Genomic DNA, 24639 nt, shown 5'->3' on the forward strand with positions numbered 1-24639 from the left:
AATTACTGTACGTAGTGCGGGCGCTCAAAGACGAATGCCATAGTAATGATATTTCACTGATTAGTATTAATACAGACTGTTTAATTAATTAATTAATTATTTATTTATATTGTTCAAAGATTTTAGTTACAGCAGCGTGCTCCCCATTGCAATATTTTTATACCTTCCTAGGGTGGCCCACGGGTTGAAAACCATTGACTTAGACTGAAAATCAGCAAACGTTATAAAGGGCAACTTTTCAGGAGGGAATGAAAACATGTTGGGGTCGTAGCACATTTTATAGATGGGTGAATATAGAGGAGAGTGTTGTACCTTGGGACGTTTCTATTTTGGGACACTGCAAATTTCTAAGAATCTATTTTTAGCAGCCATGTTTTTGTAATCTCTAATTGGAACTTTCACCACTAAATGGTGCCATAGTAAAAATCAGCACCAAATGAGTAAAATTGACGATTTTGTGAGAGAAAGAAAATTTCATGACTCCAAAGTAAATATTTTCTTCATTTTTATTTCATTTCCTGTCTTTGTATTTGTAAAACTAATCAACTGAATTTTATTTTGTTATAAAAGAGAAGTACTTTAAATATTTTGGTTGTGAGAAAATAATGATAATGCTTCTAGATTGACCATCATTTGTATTTTTTTTAAACCACGCGGTGATTGTACCTTGGGACAATTAAACATTTTGTTCCTTAGGACACTTTTCAAGGTACAACATATGCATTGTTCTTAATAATTAAGATATGTTTATGAACATGGATCAATGTTCTAATCTTATGTAGTCTTTTAAACAAATTTAATGTTAGATAATTATTCATAATTCATTATTAATAATCAATTATTCATGACTTAATTCACTAATGTGATTTTTTTTCTGGTGCAAAACTGGTTTAAATATATGGCTGTTCCCTGAATCATGAAGACTTTTCCATAGTACAGCAGGATATGTGCCAAGGTACAGAAGGATGTTGTAACTTGGGACAGCTTGGAACTCTTACTTTAAATGACTGGTAATATTTTATTTTCAAACTGTCTGAGTTTAAAAAAAATATATTGCATAGAAGTATGTTGGGGTATTTTAATGTGACTTTTAGATTTTAAATGTGATTCAAATAATTGGCGTTAAAAATTAACATATGAAACGTGTCTCAAGGTACAGCACTCTCCTCTACGCTATTTTAATTTTAACGTCGCATAGACAAAACAAATTACATTTTTTTTATAGTATGCTTAATTAATAAAGAAAATTGTCTTCTTTATTAATTAACAGACTTATTTTTTGTTATAGCAAGAAAACAATATTTTTTGTTTCAAAACTACCTAGTACCGTTTTTCGCAAATATTTTACCATTTATAGTTCAGCAGCAGTGGTGTCGGACTGACGCTCCTAAATACACCTTACTGTTTATTGAATTAGTACCTATAATTTATTGTACGTTCTACGCGAGAGTTGTACGTTTAATCTAAACAAAAACCGAACATTTGCCATATTTATCATTCCGTTCTTGCAATCATAATTGAAAATTATTGTTTAAATAAGTAAAGATGTTTTTAACTCTAAAAATTTGATCCAGATAAACTGGAGATTCGGATGAACGGAGAACGGATAAACGAAGTTCTACCGTATGTGGAATGAGTTGATCCACAGTCTCAGTCACTTACATTAGGGTGTCGCAGAAAAATGGAAATCGATTTTGCAAATCGCACAGCCTCTCATATTTTTCCTTTTATGTCAAAACAAATTGTAAAAAAGTTCTTTTTATATTTTTTTAAAAATAATTTGAACAACGGCAATTCGTGCTGACTTGCGTCTGAAAGTGTGAATCGGCACTTTTTTACGTTGAACCTAAGCCCCTTATGTACCACAAAGTGATTTATTCAAATTAAAATAACATTTACGTATCCCACACCATTCCTAAAATTTATAATTTTCTTCAATATATGAATTTTATCCATATATATTTCTTAAAAATGTAAGATAAATTGTGAGAAATTATCAGGCTGAAAAATATAAAGAGTAAAGTAGGTAATTAGCATTAAATAGACATTTTTGCTCTCCCACAATATTTAAGTCTCCCACATAGAAAGATTGTTGACTTTCGAAGTTGACTTTTTGAAGGTTAAATTAAATTTTTTATTTTAAATATATTTTTTTTTATTATTCATTTGCAAATGTTGATTCGAAAATGTGCTCGCTAATAATTTTGAACTTGATATTTTTTTAAACATATATGTAATTTTTAAATAATAAATTAAAAAAATAAATGTATTATAGAAAATTATAAATTTTAGGCCTACTGCTGGACACCCAACTACTTTTTAATTTATATAAATATTTTTGTGGCATATGTGGGGCTATAGGGGCAACGTTTTATTAACGTGTAATTTTGAACTTCCAAAAAAAGTTCCTTTTGAATCGGCCTGGCCTTACACAGTGTTGGTTCACACTTGCAGACACAAGTGTGAAAAAAATTATTAAATAAAAACAAAAAACCCGACTGCGTAAAAACCAAAAAAAAAAAAAAACTATAAAGGAAAATGTATAAGCCCAGTAGTTTAGAATGTTATTAAGTACTACTGAATAACTACACCGTTGAAATAGTTTTATAACCGTACACAGATAAGACGAATCATAAATTCAAATGCAGAATAGGTGGATCAACAATCGAGGCCCATTCCTTTCTGATTCAAAGAAACCCGTAAAATTTGAATGGGTCCCCGACTAACATTCTAAACTACTGGGATTATACATTTTCCTTTATAGTTTTTTTTTTTTTTTGGTTTTTATGCAGTCGGGTTTTTTGTTTTTATTTGATAATTTTTTATTTGACACTTTTTAGTTAATTTTCATTGACTTAGTTATTATGATTATGATACGGTACATTTTGCAATCTTGTCACTTCATTGAGAGAGTTTGTTTGTATCGTGAGGTCTATTAAGTAACTTGCGGGGGTCTAAACTACTGATAATTAGTCCCTCTAGGGACCTAACTCCCCTTAAAGCTACATGTGCTTGACCTTCGGCAAAAATGCGCGAACTTATGTCAACCACAGCACAGCTTTATGAACAGCCTGTATAATTCGTGATGACGCGAAATCGGAAACGTCATCAGTCAAATCTTTCTCGCAAAACTAAAAAAGCTTATCGAGAAAGTACACGTCGCGAAACTCAGTCCCTTGAATCAAGGCAAAAACAAATGCAACATGTTAGAGATGAAAATCGAATTAGTAGACTTTCTTTTGGTGCTTATTGCACGGGTTTATTTTGATGAGGACTACAATCCGAGTGTCTTGCCATCGTTACGTATTATATACCTTTTATTACAGTACAGAATACATATAAAGAACATATGAAGGAATTCACATCAGAAAGAGGGGAAAGTACATCCGGAGCGAGGGTGTCTTGACCCACTGCCTCAAGTGGGAGAAGCAATCGCTTAGACAACTCGGCCACTAAGATATCAATTAGTAGACTTAGTAGACTTAGTAGACAAAAAAATAGACTTAGTAGACAAAAAATTTCAGGCAGCAGTAGACTTAGTAGACAAAAAAATTCAGGCAGCGAAAACTACCTGCATTTGTCGCACGCAGGTAGCGTGCGACACAGTGTGCAACACCAAACGTGCGCTGATTCCGAACTGCCATATTTTGTCAACTGGTTGTTGATATGGTGAATTTTGATTACTGTCATGTGTTTAGTGACACTCCCAAGGTTAAGACTAATCGATTGATGTAAGAATTACCAAATTTCACAAACGCGTTTAGCCCCTAGAACGCCACATAGAAAAGGACATACATACATAGACTGATAAACACATTTCTTCCTTTGCGTCGCGCACGCGCAATCGGATAATAAAAATTTGAAAATTTTCAACTTATATGAAAAGGAAAAATATAAAAGGGTGTGCGACTAAAAAAATCGACTTTCTTTTTTCTTTTTTTGGGAGGGGAGGGGGGGGGGAGCTCTTTAATCTACATATTTTATAATGATTTAGCAACAAGTGTAAGTATTTGCTGTTGTTATGAAACATTTTGTTGTTCTACGCTCAACTGTTTTATTACACCCGTTACAAGCAAAATAGTGAGAGTCTAAAAATTCACTTCACAGAAGAAAATGTTACGTAAAGAATGTCTATTTTTTGTGTGATTTGATTTTTATGCACTGAAGTTCATCTGTTAGTTTTCTCTACTGTAAAAAGGGGGGGGGGAGGGAGATGTCGAACTTTAGTATTTTTTCTCTAAAGTAACTAATTCAAAGCCAAATTCATAAAGACTGGTTAACCTTAAATTGTCAGAAGTTCTAATCTACTAGTTTTGAAAGTAATTTACTTTTAATGGCATTACAAAATCTGTATTTTGTAATGAAATTGTGCTGTTTTTTTGCAGGAAGGGATTACAAATCAATTATTAAGTGTAAATCGTTTTTTTAACTCCGGTCTTCAAAAATGAAATAAATAAACAAAGCAATTAATTTCCCAATTAATGAACAGTCAAAATGCCAAAAAGTTACAATAGGATAAAGCAATACTTCTTCCATGTTCGAAAAAGTAACATGTTTTTTTTTTTTTTTAATTAACTTTCAAAAAGCTTTCACCTTGACATATCATTGCCAGAAATTTTAATTTTTTGGATAACATCATTTTTGTTAAAGTATGATTTTTGGCAACACTATTTTCGCTCATATAATGCTAATTTATTATGATCTTAAATTTAATTTGTTATACTACAAAAACAAAATGTTATCCAGCATTGAGTAAGTGCACAATACTGATCATTGACTTGGAAAAAAAAAGGCGAATTTCTTGTTTTTGAATACATACATCATACATTTTTCATTTTATTCTCATTTTTTTAGTTTTTAAAGCCAGAACGTTTAAAAACTGTTGTCATCAAGTACTTAATGCGTCATAACGACTGATACTTGACAGCTTAAGATTTTATTTTGTAATGCAGTGTAATTTGAATAGTTCATGCATGCAAGATTAAGGAATTAGAATCTTTTATGCCCTATCAGATTTTCTTTCGCATATGATTTCATTATGCGCAACAATTCTGAGCGGTAAAAATTAAATAAACAAACAAAAAATAAATACATAAATAAATAAAAAATAAAAAAATGCAAAAATTCAACATAGACATTAAATTCTTCAACATAGTTGTTTTCATACTTAGCTACAGGATGCAAACGGAAAAATTTACATAAGAATTACTGCATTACAAATAATGTATGCCGAATGTAGTTTTGTTTGATGGTAAATTACCCCCCTTCCCCCTTTTTTTGTATTATAAAATTAGTTATTTTCATTGGTGGACTTACCATGTCGCAAAGGCTGGCGGGCACCCCCCACTACCACAAGGGCCCTGAGCCAGGCTCAGGGCCCTTGTGGTCCCCGAAGGCGACCCTGGCGGCTAGTAATCCAATTAAATTTTGGCGATTTGTAGAACCATTATTTAAATACAAAGTCGCCAGGCAAGTTATGACGGGTGAAAATTGCTTCTACATTTGAACGAAGCCATTGCCTGTTGGGAGATAGTTTGATGGTTGAAATTGTAACCCTAACTCCAGTGGATGAACCTTAAACTCCAGTAGGTAGCGGTTATTGTTGACCATTTTTTCTTTCCCCTGAAATGACACAGTTTTACCAGTAAAACAGTTACGTTACCGGATCGAGTTCAGCCTTGTCACTATAAAGTCTTTCCCTGCATGCTAAACATTACCAAAACATATTATCAAATTTTAGTGCCGTGGCATGAGTTTCATTGTTGAAACACGCGGGTTACTCGATCATCGGCTATTATGTATAAGATTTTTTTTTTTTGGCTCAGTAACGCACGTGTCTTCTGAGATACGTCCGTTACTTAGCAAAATAAATTTTTTAAATATCGTTTCTGGTAATTTAAAAATAATTGATCATTTTCGTTCTTTGAATAGGGCATAATTATTTGTTGGTCACTTTGAGCAGGAATTGAAATGGAGGGACCAACTCCAATCGTTGGCTTAGCAAAAGCTGACCCAAAGATCCCAAGTCATGTGACTCCGACGAATAGTTGGAACGTTTTGCGTGAAACAACTGAAAGAAGCCTGATTTCTTCCAATGCTTTGCTTTAAAATCTATCACTCGACTTCGGGTCTTGGTTTCATGAATGAAAGTCTTCTATCCCTCCATTTAATTTCTTCTCAATGGTTGGACACTTTTTCATAAATCTGTTTTCTCCATTACTCAATTAGGGCTTAAAATAATCTTTAAACGTTTATAAGGTAAAACATAGTGTGAAACCAATCCCGAAGTTAAAATTTAACATTTAAACTAGTTTACTCGTCTTAAGTGTTTTTTTCCTCGTTAGGGAATCATTTTGGGCATCATCCCCCTACTACCACATTTTTTTTAAAATTATTTTCAATGCCTAGTGCCGAATACCAGTTTTTAATGGTACTTTGAATTTTTGATAACGAAATTGTGTTCAAGTGATTATTTGCCTCGTCAGACTCTCCTTCCTGTGCGAATTAAATGAAACGTACAATTAGTCTTCTAAAGCATGACTATTTTACAGATTTTTGTTTCGAAACTGCTGCCCTTTGGTAAATGAAAAATGAAAAATAAAGCAGCGCTGGAAGCGCAGCATATTTTCAATCCATCAAGATCATTATTTAAATACAGCCCTCCTCCATCAGGTATCCGAAAAATTCCCCATTTTTCGCCAGTCATAAAAATGTGTGTCATACTCATTGCCGGACACGAAACTAATAAAATAAATCTATGCCCTATAAACAATGGATCACACATTACTAATCTATCTCCTCCCTAACAATCGGAAGATTGCACAGAAGTAATAATTGAAGAGGGATTCTCGGGCATTAAACCGATTGCACTATAACTCCTTTCCTCCAAATTGGAAAATCGAACGCTGAGTTGACTACAACCCCTTCGACCAGCGGGGCCTATTTGCCAACACCATTGCAAATATCCGTTACGGATGAATGCCTCTGGTTAATAACTCCCACTCGGTTCGTGGTAATCCCGAATCGGTTTGGCGGACATTTTGGTTCATGGAATGCTTTGTTTTCGTTCATGAGTTTGTTGATATGTCACAGAGGTCAAGTCCCCCGTCCACCACTGGGTCAGAATCTTTCGATATTCAATCTTTTTTTTTTTCTACTACATGAAACTCTCTTTGGAAAGCACCATAGAATAAAAAAGAAAACAACCTACTTTTTTATTTAATTGAAAAGCGGCTTAGTGATTTTGAGAGCAAACAACAACTTTTAGTGCCTTTTTCCGGTATATGAATATTTGTGCCAAATTGAGTGACTCCATAAAACAAAAGTAGAGAATAGTTATGTAGAAGATGGTGCTATCAATAGGAGTAAATAGGCCCTCGTGTTACATTTTCTGCCATCACATGGTCAGGAATGTACTGAATCAAAACTTAAATATAAATTCACATGCTAAGCATTGACAAAGCACTATTAAAGCAGAAATGATGATTTTCTTTTACAGTGGAGTTAATCGATTTGGCAATTGAGGCATCTATATATTGTTTTTAAGTGAAAGTTCCTTGCTGTTAGATTGTGCGCATCAATTTGCTTCATTTTACTTATTGACACAGTTTGGACAATCTGTATAAAATTGATTTTAATGGTGCAACTATTAGTAAATCAAGAAAAATAGTACTTTTTTCCCCTTATTAATAACACGAGTGCATCCAAATAAAACCTCCATTAAAAGGAACATTTATGTATTTATTTATTTTTACAGAAGCTACACAGCTTCACATACATAGAGGACTGCGTACTAAGCGCCTTGCCTCCGTGAAAGGTACATATGAGCAAAATTGTAGATGGGTGTATTAAAATTACAACAAGCTTCTTTGGTGCAAGAAAATGTAGTTATGCAAGGAAATGTAATTATACGACAAAAATTGCATGGACAACCCTTATTCATTCGTAATTGTAAAGTAAATCGTTTTTTTTCTATTTAATTGTACAAAAATCACTGCACTAAATATTCCCTGCAAATCGAGAAATAAGCAGCTGAATCACCAGTAATGGAATGGATAGTTGACGATAGAGCGCTGTAAATTTTGAGAAGCATGATTTTGTTATTTTTGTGGTTTAGCTACATCTTACACATTAAAAGTCCATGAAATGTTTATGCAATTTTAATGCTAATTTTGTTAAGAATAGCTGTTGAAATCAGTTTTAAAGGTTGGTGGAATTTAACATTCCTAGGTTTTGGGGCAACTACAAGATAACGACCTCTTTACACTCCACGTATCCACTATATACCAATTCTTTTAACTTCTGGTCTCTATTTTTTTCGAACACAGTCTGCTGGGTATGATTCCTTCTCTCCTTATTAGTTGTCGGTTAGGGGGTGAAACGGAAACAGACATTATTTATGAAAAATAATGTCTTTGTTTTTGAAATAAATCGGTAAAAAGCTGTTGTCTTGTGGATGTTGTTTAATCCACTAGTTCAGCTCTTCTTCATCGAAGAAAGGGTTCCCTTATGAAACCTCAGAACAAGAGCATGGAATAATTTGCAATTTTTGGGCTTTATTAAGATTGTTTTATCAGTATAACATTCATAAGGTTTTTTTATTAGTAAGGATTCAAAGAAGGGCTACTAGGCTAGTAAAGATACTTTCAGATTTAGATTATGGTACCGGATTTTAAAGTGCTTAATATGTATAGCATAAAGCAAAGGAGAGTCAAAGAGGACATGATTCAGTTTTTTACATTTATCAAAATGAAAGATGTTAATCGGTTAAATTTTTGCACTGAAAGCTGGACAAGAGGTCATTATTTTAAGCTATTCAAATCTCGGGCTAAAATGGAAATTGGGAAAAATTACCGCTTTAGTAGGGTTGTGGACACTTGGAATAACTAGTAGTGAGCAAGGAGGTAAAATACCTTTAAGAGAGACACTGATCTTCAATGGGGATTAAAAAATTGACTAGGAACAGCCTAGCTGGACACAGAGCCCATTGCTGATTGTTGTATTTGTATAATCCTGATTGCTTTCAGCCACACTACTTGTGAACCAAAATGGTGTCGAATGCATTTTAGCCAAAGTCTTCTCTCAATCCAGCGTGAAATGATACGCACGTAACTCTTCCATTCATTTCTGAATGTGGGCGGACTGCTGGTCAACCAATGGCTCGCATGCCATTGTGCATAAGCTTCCATTTTTCAACGGAAGGAGGTGTGATTAAATATTTTATCTGTCTAATGGCCCTGTCTGTCCGTCGGCCATTCCGAGGCGCGAGGGTTAAATCAATTGCAAGAAGGTTTTTCCCACCCGTCCCGAGATAGGAAAGGGTGGTATTCATAATGTTTCATATCCGAGAGAAAGTTTTGAGGGAATATTATGATCATTAATAACTCCTAATTCGTGTTATTTTTGGAAGTTGGCGCCGTGAAATTCCAGAGTGATGGTGACGAATAGTAGAAAGGAATTAAATAGGTATAGCGAAGATGTGGGCGAAATGAACTGTGCATGTGATTTTCCACGAAAATGGCAAAATCGAAATACAGAGGGGGAATTATTTTAAAAGAGAAACCCCACATCGTAACACTTTTTAGGAAAACACAGTAACACTTTTTTCAAGGGCTGATCCAGAAAATGTCCAAGGAGGGGGGGATTGTATTTTACTGTTTACTCTTTAGAACTTCGATTTCTAAAAAATTTTGAAGGGGTGTTTTGAACCCCATCGTTTTCTCTTACGTAATCAAAGGTGTCCTACACTTGTGTTACTTTCGAAAAATATCCAGGGGGAGCACTTAAACCTACCTCTAATATCATCTAGGATAATGTAAAATTGAGGTTTTGGAACTTAAATTAAAAAAAAAAAAAAGAATTCTGTAAAAAGTTCTAGCCCCTATCCAACAGAAAAAACATGATGGGCTACGATTGCATTTTCAAGACTTCAATTCCGGAAGAATTCCGAGGAAGTGCTCCCTTTCTCTCGAAGATTATGTAAAATTGCGTTTTTGGAACTTTAACATCGAAATTATATCCGAAGAAAATTCCTATATCTGGGCTCAAGGAGAGGACGATCGCCCCCATTGCCCCTCCCTTGTATCCGTAATTTGTACTCTACTTAATTTCTAATTCCACGCGACACATACGTCTTTAGTGAGTTCAAATAAAGTATATCGATTTGACGTAAATTAGTTGCAGGAAAAAGAGAAAGAAAAGCACAAAATTAAAAATTCCTCTTCTCCAAAATGAAAATATTTGTATGAGAATTAACTAGTAACTGGCACAACACTTTTTCTCGTGTTTTCCAAGATAACTTTCCTGAATTGTTTTATTTTGTTGTAAATTTTTTTATTTATGTTCTTTTGTTTTTGAAAAGAAACCCACCCTGTGCATTTACTGGAAATCGTTTTTTTTTTTTTTTTTTTTTGTCATAAGAAACAGAGTGGGAAATCAAGACTCTTGGTTTTGTGGTATTTATCTAAGCTCTCTCTCTCTCTCTTTCTCTCTCCATATGTATGTGTGTGTGGTGTGTGTGTACGCATGCTTTAAAAATCGATTTAGAGAAATATTCTCTTTTTGAGAAAATGTGCTGTTTCTATTTTTCTGGCTCTTTTTATATGCATAAATTTCTCTGCCCGGCGGGCTTCAATTACTTAATAAACTCCGCAGGAAAACATTCTGCTGCTGCCACAGCTATATTTAAGTACATAATACATTTGAAGATTATTTCAAAGGAAATCGCTATAGAAAGTACATTTATTGAGGAATTGTACAGGAATTCCAGTTGAAAATACACGCGTCCAATTTTTATTGAAAATTTATCTACTGGCGCTATACTCCTGTGATACAAGGCGTTCAATGTATGGTATGATTTAAAATTACGCATTCTTATCGCCGTATTTATCAACTAAATATTTTGTTAATCCAAGAACTAAACAGGTGAGATAAAGTATTATAAACTTTTTTCTAAAAACTTAACTCCTTATAATTTTTTCTTGAATAATTTAAGCAAGATATAAATCAACTTTCACGTAGTATTCTATTTATTCATCGGAAAGGTTTTAAGTTTGGATCGCTTCGGATTGCTAGCAACTTTTAAGAAAGAGGATTTAATTCGCACTATAGTTGACAAGTTGCTTGTTTATATGTACACTGAGCTGACAAAAGTCATGGAAGAGCAATACTTCAATGTACAGATGGTATTAGCATCTCGTACAAAATGTATAAATGGGCAGTTGATTAGTGAAGTTTTCATTTATACTCAAGAGTTTCATATGAAAAGGTTTACAATCTGATTATGGCTGTACCACAGGAATTAACAGACTTTGAACCGAGATTGATAGTTGGATTTAGAATCGTGAGCTCTTCCATTTTAGACTTCGTTGAGGAAGGACCGATCAGAAGCACTAAATGACCGAGACTAGCGACATGTGCGTAGAATAGTCAAGGTTCACTTGTGAGGACAAGTAACACAGCGTAAAATAACCACAAGAATCAACTCGGGACATTAGACAGGCATGTCCGTTAGAAACAGGGCAGTAAAATTTAGTTTTAATGGGCTACGGTATCAAAGACGTACTTGAATGCCGAGCGCAGACGTACTTGAATGCAGCACGACATCTCCTATAACAGTTCTCCTTTGTTCTTTGCCATATTGGATGAAGCCCAGATGACTTAAAAACCGTGGCTTTGTCAGTGGAGTCACAGTTTCAGTTGATAATAGCGTATGGTAAAATTTGAGTGTGACGCAAAGCCCGCGAAACCATGTTACCCAAGTTGTCATCAATGCTCTACGCAACCTGGTGTTGACTTCCTATTCGAAAAGGTTGCTTTTGCATGGCGTGGACTGGATCCTTAGGTCCAACTAAACATATGAATTCACTGAAAATGAATATGTCAGTAAATTTAAAACAACTGGCAGCCATTTATATGCTTCATTTTCCCAAACAACAATGATATTTTTAGAGATGGCAAAGAACTCTGCCCTCCTTCCATAAACAATCACAATTTAGTTGAAAAATATTTTATACAGTTTCAGTAAACGATTCAACTCCCTATTTCACCCGACATGAATTCCATCAATCATTTATGGGACATAATCAAGAGATCAGTTAGTGGAAAAAATCTTGCAACCGCAACACTTCCGCAATTATAAACTTGATCGTGGCTCAAAATTTCTGTAAGGAGCTTCCAGCAACTTGCTGAGTCCTTGCCACGTCAAATTGTTGTCTTTCTCCGAGCAAGAAGAGGTATCCCATAACATTAAAAGGCATCCCATGAATATTGTCGCCTCAATGTATGTACAGTGATTCAGAGGTCTGACATAAAATTCGAAGGTATCCGATGAATTTTGTCACCTGAATGTATATACATTGATCCAAAGGTCTGACATAATATTCGAAGGTATCCTATGAATATTATCACCTCAATGTATACACAGTGATTCAGAGGTCTGACATGATATTAGAAGGTATCCCATGAATTTTGTCGCCTCTGTATATATACAGTGATATTCTTCCGAATTCTGGAACGTTTTCAACGAACCATATGCACGGATAACAAGCTGAGCAGTGATTTAGTTCGAATCCATATCTTGAAGTTCCTAATGAATCATCTCGTTAATTTAACATTTTGCTTTGGAAATACTTAACCACAGGGTGCTTGTCGGAATTTATTTAGAGTCATAGTTACATCGTTTCTCAAATATGTCACGTTTAATAACTAACTGTACCATTATTAACATTTAAGCATGCTTGACCAACGATTTACATTGCTGTTAACAAACCGTTCGGTAATCTTATTACCACATTCTTTTATTCAAAATGACAACAAAACAGGCTGCAACCGATTGACCTCTGTTTTTGTTTTTAAAAGAAAACCAATGATGAATGTTTAGCAGTGAAATGCAGCTCCAAATCAAGCGTGCAATGCGACTCACATTCTTTCGAAAGAATGTTTTTTTCCCCTACGCCATTTATTTGTTATGGAAAATAAAGATTTAAAAAAAACGCTGAAGACAAAAGAGTTGCATGTTTACCACACAACGGTGTCAAATCTCATTCGATTTCTTCTTTTTCTGAGCTTTCGAATACTCTTTCGCTCTCCCTTTTGGAGAAATGCCCGTATTGTGCATTTGAAACAACAGCTGAAAGAATTTTCGGTGTTGGTAGCGGAAAAAAACGAAAAAAAGGAGGACAATGATGAGAGGTATTGTGGGCCGGAGGCGGTAACACCGGAAGAAAAATGAAACCATTGTTTGCACTTAACTTTTGAAGTACGAAGTCGTCACGCCTTGCTGTTTTAAAACCTAATTAAATTAAACAGAGTTTTTATCTGCAGGTGTTGGCAAGTTTATCCGCTGCCTAACAAATGGCTGCGATTGATGGGAATTTATTGAATATTTTTCTTCAATCAAATTCTCTGTATGTGTTTTTTAAAAGTTTAAATTTTACATCATTTTTACAAAAACAAAAATATTTTCGACAGCTGAAAAGGAAACACAAAATACAAATTCTCTGTTGTATAAATGGAATCACAATTTAATTTGGTGTGACAGAACTACACATCATCTATACCCCCTCCAACTTTATTCATGTCTTTATTTATTTATTTTCAAACAAGACGACCAAATTTCTAACCGTTGAACCACACGAATAGTGTATTGATTTAAAAAAAAAAAAAAATTGAAAGATGGAAATCGAATGAGCATCGTGAGATATATTTTTGACGCAAAAGGTATTACGATTGAGCCCCCATCATTATCGAGATATAAAGTCTCAAAGTCTGACGAAGTTTCAAGAAAAGTGCCAAATTTAAAGTTTTTGCAAGAAATTGATCACGCAATTTCAGTCTGCATTCTTTTACAAATTGTGTGAAAGATGTCTCCATTTCTGACTGAAACTCGCTAAATTTGGCGACTTTTCGTAAAAGTTTGGCAGAGCTTAAGACCTCATATTTCGATAACGGGGATACGAGGGTAAATACTTTATGCGTCTAGAAACATGTTTTATAATGCTCTTTCGCTTGCTACTTATATAAATTTTTTTTGTCATTATTCACTATCCTGTTGTTTCCTGTGGTAAGTAATCATATTTTCTTACAGTCAACAGCGGTGGATTACTTTTTACTACCATGACACCTACACATTTCAGACGGTACAACATTCATGTTTGCTAATTTTGAAATTAGGTTCATTAAAATAAGTTGCTGTTTTTTTTTTTTTTTTTCATTCTGGGCCGCATTATTGTGTTACACCTCTTACACTCTAATGTTTACTACAGACTCCCGACAAATGACTCCATACACCCGACTCCTTAATCCCAACAAATGTCCGACTCCGCAGTCCTGACAACAGCTACAAATGAGAAGATTCTATTTCAAAGGGATATACAATGCATAATGATAAGCATAAGACTTTTTTTAATTCTTCCAGCGTATTCCTGGAGATACCTGAAAAGTGCATCGGTAAGCAAACACACAGATGAGTAAAACCTAACCCAAAATTAAAAAATAAATAAATAAATCATACTAAAACATAATGATTTATTTAAAATAATTTTAAAGGCAAACATGACAAACATTGTCGAAAGTGGTGGAAGAGAGTCAACTTGTTTGTTATTATTATTGATATTCCATTATTATAATTATTGCATAAAAACTTAAACAACCATTTTTACTGAAATATTTGAGCTCTCTGCTGATTAGAAGCATTTGTACACCACACGCTGCACGCGACCCAGCCAGGATTCGAGTTCAGGATTTAAAAGCCAGGCGTCATGAGCGCTTAGCATTAAACAAAATAATTTATGGCCAAAATTTTATGCCTTGGTGTTATTTTTAAATAATTGAAATAACTCAAGCCGAGCTTTCAACTTCTGAATGTTTCGGCAGGCCTGTAATTGGTAAAAAGTTCTTTTTTCTTCTGATTAAAGAAAAATATATTTAGTAATCGCAAACTATCACAATCACAGCCTTAATACATAAACTATTAGAACATTACGGATGAGCAAAAGGTTAAGATCGTTTATTGCTTTCTTTTTCTTTGAGCAATCACATTGCTTATTGTTCTCATTTGACTCTTTTGAATTTCTAGGATTTTATTCCCCCCCCCCGTCCCCGCCTCCCTTTGCAGCACCACCATCGACCGGCTTCACGATGCTGCTCCTCTAGCGAAAACCCTCTCCAGGTTGCGTCCATATCCTACATACACACAAGTAACACACCTACACACACATACACACACATACACACCAACACACATACACACCAACACACATACACACCAACACACATACTACACACCAACACACATACACACCAACACACACACTCATACCTGCACACACAGACACAAACACACACACCAACACACATACACACCAGCACACACACACACACATACACACACTCATACCTGCTCACACAGACACAAACACACACTCGTGATTGCTAAAGACATAATTTGAACTCCAAATGTCAAAATTCAAATTAATTTTTTTTTTTTAATTTTAATAAAAAGTCAGTCGTAGATAATAACGACTTAGTGTGAAATTGTGGTCTTTAAATCAAAATTTGTGTTACGAAAAATACTACAAATGATCATTTATTTCGAACCCTGGAGTTTTCATATCCTTAATCCGAGATTCTAAAACTTATATACGATGCTACTATATACTTTCAATCAGCTCTTCTTGATTCGTTTAACAAAACGGTTACTGTTATCAATAAAGGACTTGTTTTGTCGGGGATTAAAAGAAAAAATCTGTTCGAGCAAAACTACTAAATCGTTACTTCCCGTGATTTCCAAAACCCACAAGAACAATCAAATCCTGCAAAAACCATCAAAGCGTTTCTCACTATTAGATTAGATTGAAGACCTTCTAATCGAATTACTCAAACTTCCAAGATGATGTCTTTAAAAGCTCCTGCAATCAGATGCACCTGTTTGCAGTGAGAACATTCAAGATCGCCATTTTCTCCTGAGAAACCACCTGCTCGGCAAGGGATGATATCTTAATGGAGTCAAAAAATCGTTTGCAGTTGCTTGGGACAACACACATTAATATTCTATATATTTCATACAAATACTTCAAACTTAAAAACCATCAATATTTTGCTGTGATCAAAGCCAAAATCTGATCAATACCAATACCCTCTGATTTATATGTGTCTACTAACTTCAAAGATTTGCTCTTTTTATCCTTGAATTTCTTCTTCGGATACTTTAAAATCACATATTTCCGAGAGGCTTTAATTTCGCGAGCCAGTTGCAATCGCGAAAATTAAGCCTTGCGAAATATTTGAACTTAATGTATACAATCAACTTTCGGTTCTGCTCGTATAACATTAGCGAAATTCTCAGCTCCCGAAATGTCCCATATATTGATTTTCTCGAAAATTACGGTTCGAGAATCAATAAATCAAACTCAGTTAGAAAGGCTTTTGATTATAGCACCATTCGAAATCCAGTTGATGTTAAAAACTAATCAGTATCAGTCCTAATCCAGAGGTACCCCCCTTAAATATTCCAAAGAGCCCCTCTAAAATGAGAAAAATACCCCTCAACCCCCCCTATAAAAATTTCAGTGGCACAGTCTGCGCTATAACTCCCCCCCCCCCCAGGAGGGCATCTCTGCCTAATTAGTAGAAAATATGACTGAAGATCCTTATTTAATAATTTAAAACGAAAATAGACCAAACACTTGATAAACACGGCATAAAACAATGCGCCAAAATTAATTTCGACTTGTCGTTAAACCTACAGTTGTTATGCAGTCGGTTTTGTACTGCAATCCCGGATCTAGTGTCTTCAAATTGAAACTAAAATTCTGGCAAAGAAGAAGAAGGTTTTAAGGCAAAGAAAAAAAATTCTGCCGATACATCGTCAGCAAGATTCTATATGTATTAATAATGGTTATTAATAAATAATTCTAGATTTAATTTTTCGAGGTAGTTCACCAGCTTTAACCGAAACACGATAGTTTAAGGCGATTCTTTTTATTCCTTTCATTAAATAACCATTTTGTCAGCGTATAGAACTTCCTATGGAATATGTCAAGAAAAACTATTACACTGTTAAAAAAAAAGACGTTGTACTTATTTGCAAAATAATGGAAATGTCTTTCTGAAATCTCATCATTTCCTTTTCCTACGAGTTTCGGAAGAAATATTCTGTCTGACAATGGTTATGAATGGTTATTGACGCTCGTTATCTTTTATAATGTTAGATGTCACGCTAAGGACATAAAAGAATTTGATCGGGAAATAGAAGACTTTGAAGGCATTATGTATGCACATTTTTATGCATGCACTTTGCGTGAAATATCCTTCTCGTCGAAAGTTAAGAAAGGAATACCTAAAACTCGCACGTACATTAGTTCGTTAAACGTGGACAAATTAGAAAATGTATTGATTTGGGACATTAAATGTATATTAGCAGTGATTTTTATCAAAACACATACACACACATACTGTGCTTAATATAGACGATTCTTCACAATTAGGCCATTTTCAGAGTAAAAGAAAAAAAAAAAATTGAATTCTGAAATTTTGAATTCAAATTATGTTTTTCGAGGACCCTACTCGGGGCCATGGGGGCCATTGTTTCAAAAAACAGCTCCTGTCCCCCCAAGTCTATCCCTCCTCCTGGGCGGTTATGTGTCTATAGTTGTGTGTGTGCAGGCGTGTGTGTATGTGTAGGCGCGCGTGCGTGCATTTGCAGGCTTGTGCGTGTGCGTTGACCTGTGAGTATGCACGTAGGTGTGTGTGTGTGTAAAGGCGTGTGTGTGTATGTGTGTGTGTGTATGAGTGTGCGTGTGTGTAGGACATGGACGCCATCGACCGGGAGAAACGGATTCCAGGAGGCAGTGCTCGGAGCCGCGCCTGCAGAGGACGGTGGGCGGTGGTGCTGGTGTTCCTGGTCCAAGTTGAAAAAGGAACCAAACGCCAAGGACGGTGAAATGAAAGCAATATGCAATCGTGATTGCTCAGAAAAGAAAAAAACGGCAGAAATCTTTAAATTTTGTAACAATTTAGTAGGGCCATTCCACGGAAAACGGTAATTTTGTCCCTCACGTGACTGAACAAAAATCGGGTTTATTTTAATTGTTAAATTATTGCTGAATACGGGGAGAAAAAAAAACTATTTTTAAAGAAAGAGAGCTTTTGATAAATCAAATGAAACGGCAACACTTTTCCTTGCTAAGCGTACGTACAATTGCGTACAGTACAGTGCCGGTAAAAAAAAATCTTGACAATTGGCTGGCAACTAAGAATTTTACCTAACATTTCTTGTCATGATTTTACTTGGCATGCTCCTTTGTGAATTGGCCAAATACCGAATTTTCGGCCACAATCTGACCGATTACTCGGTATTCTGCCAAATCACTAGGGAGCATGGCAAGTAAAATCATAAAAACAAGTTTGCGTGTAAATTTTTTAATTGCTAACCAAATGTAAAGATTTTTTTTTGCCGGCACTGTACATAACTACTTGACTTGTGACTTTTAATATAAGTCATTGCTTGTCGAATGTCTCGGTCAAACCAAACTGTTTGGCTTTACAATTCCAACCTTTCTTTTCCCAAAAATATTGCACATATTTTTTTTCATTCGGTTTCACGCAAGAATATCTATAAAATAACGTCCCTACTCATATCACAAGCAGATGACTTTAAATTTCCGGCCGAAAATATTTTAAAGAACTTTTATTACCGTTTTTATTGTATTTGCAGTCTTTCTATTTCACTTCTTTACTGTGTTTTTAAATGTTTTATGTTTTTGTATGTGTTTATGTATTAGTATGTATCAAAATTGTTCCAGCGAGTGCTTGGTCGCTTGTGACCTGTTATGTTCCTCCCAATCACGACATCTGATTAAACTCTCACAAGGGCTGGTACAGCGGTGATTGGTGGGATTTAAATAAATCTTTTTATTTAATAATAATAAAGCTGAAAGTCTGTGTGTCTGGATCTCAGTTACGCTCATAGCGCTTGGTTCATAGCATAGGGGAGAGCACCTCGAAGCGATTTTTTGAAAATTCGATTTTGTTCTTTTTCTCTTTCAATTTTAAGAACATTTTACCGAGCAAATTATCATAATGTGTACAAACAAATTACCATAACGTTTACTAGCAAATTACCATAACGTGGACTAGCAAATTATCATAACGTGGACTAGCAAGTTACCGCAACGTGGACGAGCAAACTACCATATGAGACCATGGGCGAGCAAATAAACTTAGTAAATTGGAGAGAAATTTATCATCCATTATTTGTAAATATACAGGCAAACCAAATGACCTTTTAATCTTCTTCTAACCCGGCAAAACCGTGCGGGTAACACTAGTAAATAAATTGTTTGACTAGTATCGTGGAGAGAAGAGGGTGTAAAGAGAATCATTATTTTGAAAACCGCAGTACGTTTCCGTATTAATTATATTCTTTTTGAAATTCTTAAAGCAGTTCAAATAATCAGTGATTCAGATAGGAGTTTGGATAGTAGGAGTTCTACTGTAATTTCTTTCATATAAAAATCATAAGAGTCCCGTCTGAGCTCCGTCGTTGATTGGGACTTGTTGGTTTTCGCTGGCGGGTATCTAGGCGGAGTTGCTAATGACTGTGAGCGTGAGCATTGTCCTTCAATAACCATTACTTAAATGGCTACTTCCGAGTCATTAATGGATCAGAGACTTACGTTACCCCTCCACCGATTATTCTTCTTAGAGTTTTCTGAGTCGTCTTGGATAGTGGCGATTTGCTAAAGCAATGAAATTACCAGCGAAATAGTCCGGCATTGGGGGAAATAAAAGCTCGATTATGTGATCATAAATGCGATTCGTTATTATCTGGGCAGATGTCATTCTGCCAAGAAAGGAAGACATTAAATATATTACATCTTTTACACTTTCGGGGAGCATAGTTATGGTTTAATGATATGGTTTGATTCAATGAATATTTTTTATCTCTTATTCGAAACTTAAGTGTTAGATGTAAATAATTTGAGCTACTTTAGATGTTTTTTGTTTGACTAGGAAACGAGACCTAGAGCGCTGCCAAAGTAATTGTTTATAATGCAACTACAGTGTAATCCCGTTACAACAAATACAACAAAATGTCCGTTTCAGCGGAATAAATTTTTAGTCCCGATTTAGTTGCCATTACACTGCTTGAATTTCATTACAACGGAATCCCCATTACAACGAATGAAAAGGGCAGTCTCTTGAAATACGTTGTAACGGTATTTCACTGTGTTTAAAATTTACAGAGCGAGCTCAGTCCAAGTAACTCTAAAACCAATACTGCTTAAGCTGAACTTACTTTTTTAAATTTTCAGCCTAAATAAAAATAATAAATTATGGCATCAAGAACAAAAATTAAAATACGAAATTGAAATAACCATTTGTATCCAAATAGAGTCGTCTAGATGTTCAAAATATTTCAAGTATTTTAAATTTTGTTTGTTGAATCTAGTTAAAGCAAAGCTGAATCTAAGTGTTCACATTAGTTGATTAAGCCCTTTTGAAAGTCATTACATCCGATTTTATTCCATTATGTATTCGATTTCTTTTCAGTACTTGTTTTGCATGATTGCATGTCAGAATCAATAAATGAGTTAAGGTTAATAGTAGGGAAAATAATAAATGTTTGAATGTTTGTTCACGTATTAAAAATCATAACAGTGAAATCATACATTAAAAAAGAGTTTTCATGCAATAAAAAAAAATATTTTTCTTTCGAAAAATATATCAATGAATAATAAAAATCAAATGAATAATAAAAAATATATAAAACTATCAAATGAATAATAAAAAATATATAAAAAGATAGTCAGTAAAAATTACCTTAGCAGTAATTATGTATTGATAAAGAGCAGTAAAACAAAAAAAGAAAATTATTTAGTCGCTGCATTCATGCCCGGTTATGCCATATAGAGACTAGTTTCATTCTTGTTATAGACTCATCAGTTTGGAAAAGACAACTACGGGGCTGAAGACAGATGCCATCTCATAGAATCTGGGAGTGAAAACAAACTGATGGTGGCTAAAGTAAATTTTACACACCAGCGAGAGTCCAAGATGAGACACTCCTGACCGAATATCAGGATTACAATTATTGGAATATTTCTTAACCACTGTTCTGGAGAAAGGGCAAATCGATTGCCCTTCTTGGTAAAATGTGCTTTGTGTCGAAAAATAAATTCGTTTGTTTGTGAATGTGGTAAATGCATTGCTTTCCATTTTGATAGATGATTACCATGAAAAGAGCAGTGGTGAGTTTCATTTTAAAAAGCACCTCAAAAGTAAATCGTGTTTTTACGCTTCGAAGATTGAATAAAAAGTCAGCATCGTTAAAAATGGCGGGGGGGGGGGGGGGGGGAATGGAACTGTTAATGTACAGTACGACCTCGCTTATCCAGCCTAACTGGGACCAAAGGCAACCCGGAATATCCGAGTAGTATGAGAAACAAGGGAAAAAAATCCTGGAATTCACAGACATACCTTTTAGTACAGATACCTTTTACAGTGGACTCTCTCTATCTGAACTCTCCCTAATGTGAACACCCCGATATTCTGAACACATTTTAGTGGTCCTGGCGAAGCTCCATAGACATAAGGGTTGACCTCTCTGTACTCTAAGCACCCTAAAGTATGAACACCCAGAATTATGAACTCCCCCCCCCCTATTTAATCCCTTTCAAGAATTAAGTCTGAAAATTTTCACAATCAGTATTCGGGAATTCCTATGAACCAAATTGGAAAACCTGAAATATCTTTACAATTTTGTCACAATGATTGAAGAGTGTTAGAATGAAGAAGAGAAGCAGAAGAAAAAATATTTTTCTGGCTATTGCTGCATCACATAAAATCATTCAGCTGAGAAATATGAACCTGAAGTTTCTACCACTGAACTTTGTATTTCAAGAATCCATGAGATTGAAAACCTTTTCGCTTAAATGCTTGGATGATAACACGTACCTTGCACAAGAATACACAATGCAAAAGCAAATTAAAATTACTCTTTCTTTTACAGGTATTATACTGATTACTGTTTTGTTATATTTTATAGTTGAATGTGACGTTAAAACTTTTTAATTTAAAGAAGACAGAATTAAAGAAATGCGTGAGTTTAGGTCCTACTGGGTTTAATTGGACATTACACTTGCACTTCTATCGCAAAAACTGGTATAGCTAACTTGGCAAAGTGGTGAACATAGTCCATTAACGTAATAGAACATATGTGTATGCATTCCCAGTCTCCTTATATAATGAACACCCCTATAATCTGAACAGTTTTGTTTGGTCCAATGACTGTTCAAAATAGTGAGAGTCCACTGCATTATCTCGATAACGAATCCACGAAGGCAAATAATTTTTGCGTCAAAAGAAGTTTCAATATGCTGTTTCGATTTCTACTTATTTGAACTTTTTTCATTTTTACACTATTCGTATGATGGTGAGGACTACTTGGTATCCTTCAGAGTCTTTAGCGGACTACATATTGCAACCTAGCAGAGAAAGGGACACAACTCATAATTTAGGAGAAAAATACTAGCTATTATTGATTTAAAATCTAAATTAAATGCTCTTCCTTGCCCACAAAACTCGCAGAAATTTAAACTTACTTAACTGGTGCGTGGTGGCATAAAAATGGTATTATCAATAATTATACTACATTATTAAAGTTTCATAATTTAGAAGAATGTTTTTCCAACACTAAGTATGTGTTATTAATGTAGACTACAAAAACTAAAGAGTAAATATCCCATCACAGTTGTTTTTCTTTTTGCGCGTATTGTAATATTTGAGACGAAATTGCCTCAAACTACTATTGAGCAAAAATTTGATTTTCTACAATGCTGTCTTTTGAGGTCACTTTCCTTGTCGAGGTGTGATATGGTAGAAAAAATATTTTTACAACAATTATACTCGGTGAAACATTTTGAATTCAAAAGCTTTCTTCAGTAACTTTAACTGCAACTATAAAAATGATGTAGATTAATTTTCAGCTGATCGCGGACCACATTAAAATTGCTCGCGGACCACAGGTTGAGAGTCACTGCTCTAAAAAATGTCAAGGATTATTTATTTATTTATTTATTTATTTATTTGGAGCCTTGAAAAATACCCAAGCTACATCTCAAGACTCAACATACTTATCTATTATAAAGGGTGTCCCAAAATTAGCGCAAGATTTGAATTTGCCGCCATTTTTGCAATAAATTGTGGCCAATCTTGAAAAAAGAACAATTTGGCAGCTGAGGGTCTAGGGTTATTACAAATGGAGCGTTTTCGATTCTATAATGCGTTTTCATTATCGAACAATTATTTGAAAAATAATGAAAGTTTGGGCGGGTCAAGCGTTTTACTGTTATTGGCGCTCGATATCGCAATTAGGTAATGCGCGGGTGGTTGTGGGATTGCTGACATAGACGTTTGACTTTAAATAACCCCATAGGAAGAAGTCTAATGATGTAAAATCACACGATCTAGGGTACAATTCGTATCACCGAAACGAGAGAGTACACGAACAGGAAATTCCTTATGCAGTGATCGAATTGTTTCGCTGACTGTATAATAGCATAACACTCCATTTTTACTAACCCTAAACTCCCAGCTGTCAAATTGTTCTTTTTCCGTAGCTGCCAACAATTTACAGCAAAAATTGTGGCAAATTCAAATCTTGCGTTAATTTTGGGACACCCTTTACGTGGCAATGAGCATGTGTGGCTCTGGCGATGTGACCAAGCTGTACGCATGACAAATGGACAAATATTACAACCTTTTTTTTATAGCATAAAACATTTTGTTGTTCGCATCTAAATTAATATGTATGATCCTAAACGCATGGGGGATATTCTACGGATAGAACTTTTCCTCCGGAAATGTGGAATTCACACCTGCTTCTCGACGCTCAGCTGTTGCTAATACCTCTGCTACTAATTACTTCATTATTCTAAGAAGAACTATTCCGTTGAGGCCACTCCCGTGGAAAAACACCCTGGCTTGTTCACGTTTGCTTAAATGCTGGATTATTCCGTCATTTGCTCGCCGATCTCCAAAAAAAAAAAAAAAATGCTGAAGATAATTTTGTGTTTCGGTTTTAATTTTTGTGTGTGGCTGAATGACAAAGGCGAAATGGCATTTTGTTAAAAACGAACTACAGAAATACATATGTCATTGGATATAATTGGGTTTATTGAGACACTACAGAGCTTCCTTCTTAATTTTATTGATTGCATTTAAATAATAATTTTACTCATTTCGGAAGAGTAATATAAAGTTGAGATTTTGAAATCAGAAGCATTGATTTAGGGGCTGTCCATAAATGATGTTACACTCTTTTTCAACAGCTTTGCCCGTCCCCGCCTCGCACCCCTGTTTTGTCAAATGCCACACCATTTTGCATAAACGTATTCTTATAAAAAAAAATTAGTTGTGTCACAGTTTTTGTTCCCCCTCCCTCCTCCTTGCCACAAACTCTCAATTTCAAGATCCCCACCGCCCTCAAAGTGTGATATCATTTGAATACAGAATACCTTACTCAAAGTATTCTTTGCATTTATACATTAAGAATGAACAGCACCGGCTCGTTTGTCCAGGCCTGGACTCTGATTTGCAATGCAAAAGCGCATACGTTTGCCTGCTTTATAGGAGGAC

This window comes from Uloborus diversus, chromosome 5, assembly GCF_026930045.1.
Source record: "Uloborus diversus isolate 005 chromosome 5, Udiv.v.3.1, whole genome shotgun sequence".
Lineage (NCBI taxonomy): Eukaryota > Metazoa > Arthropoda > Arachnida > Araneae > Uloboridae > Uloborus > Uloborus diversus.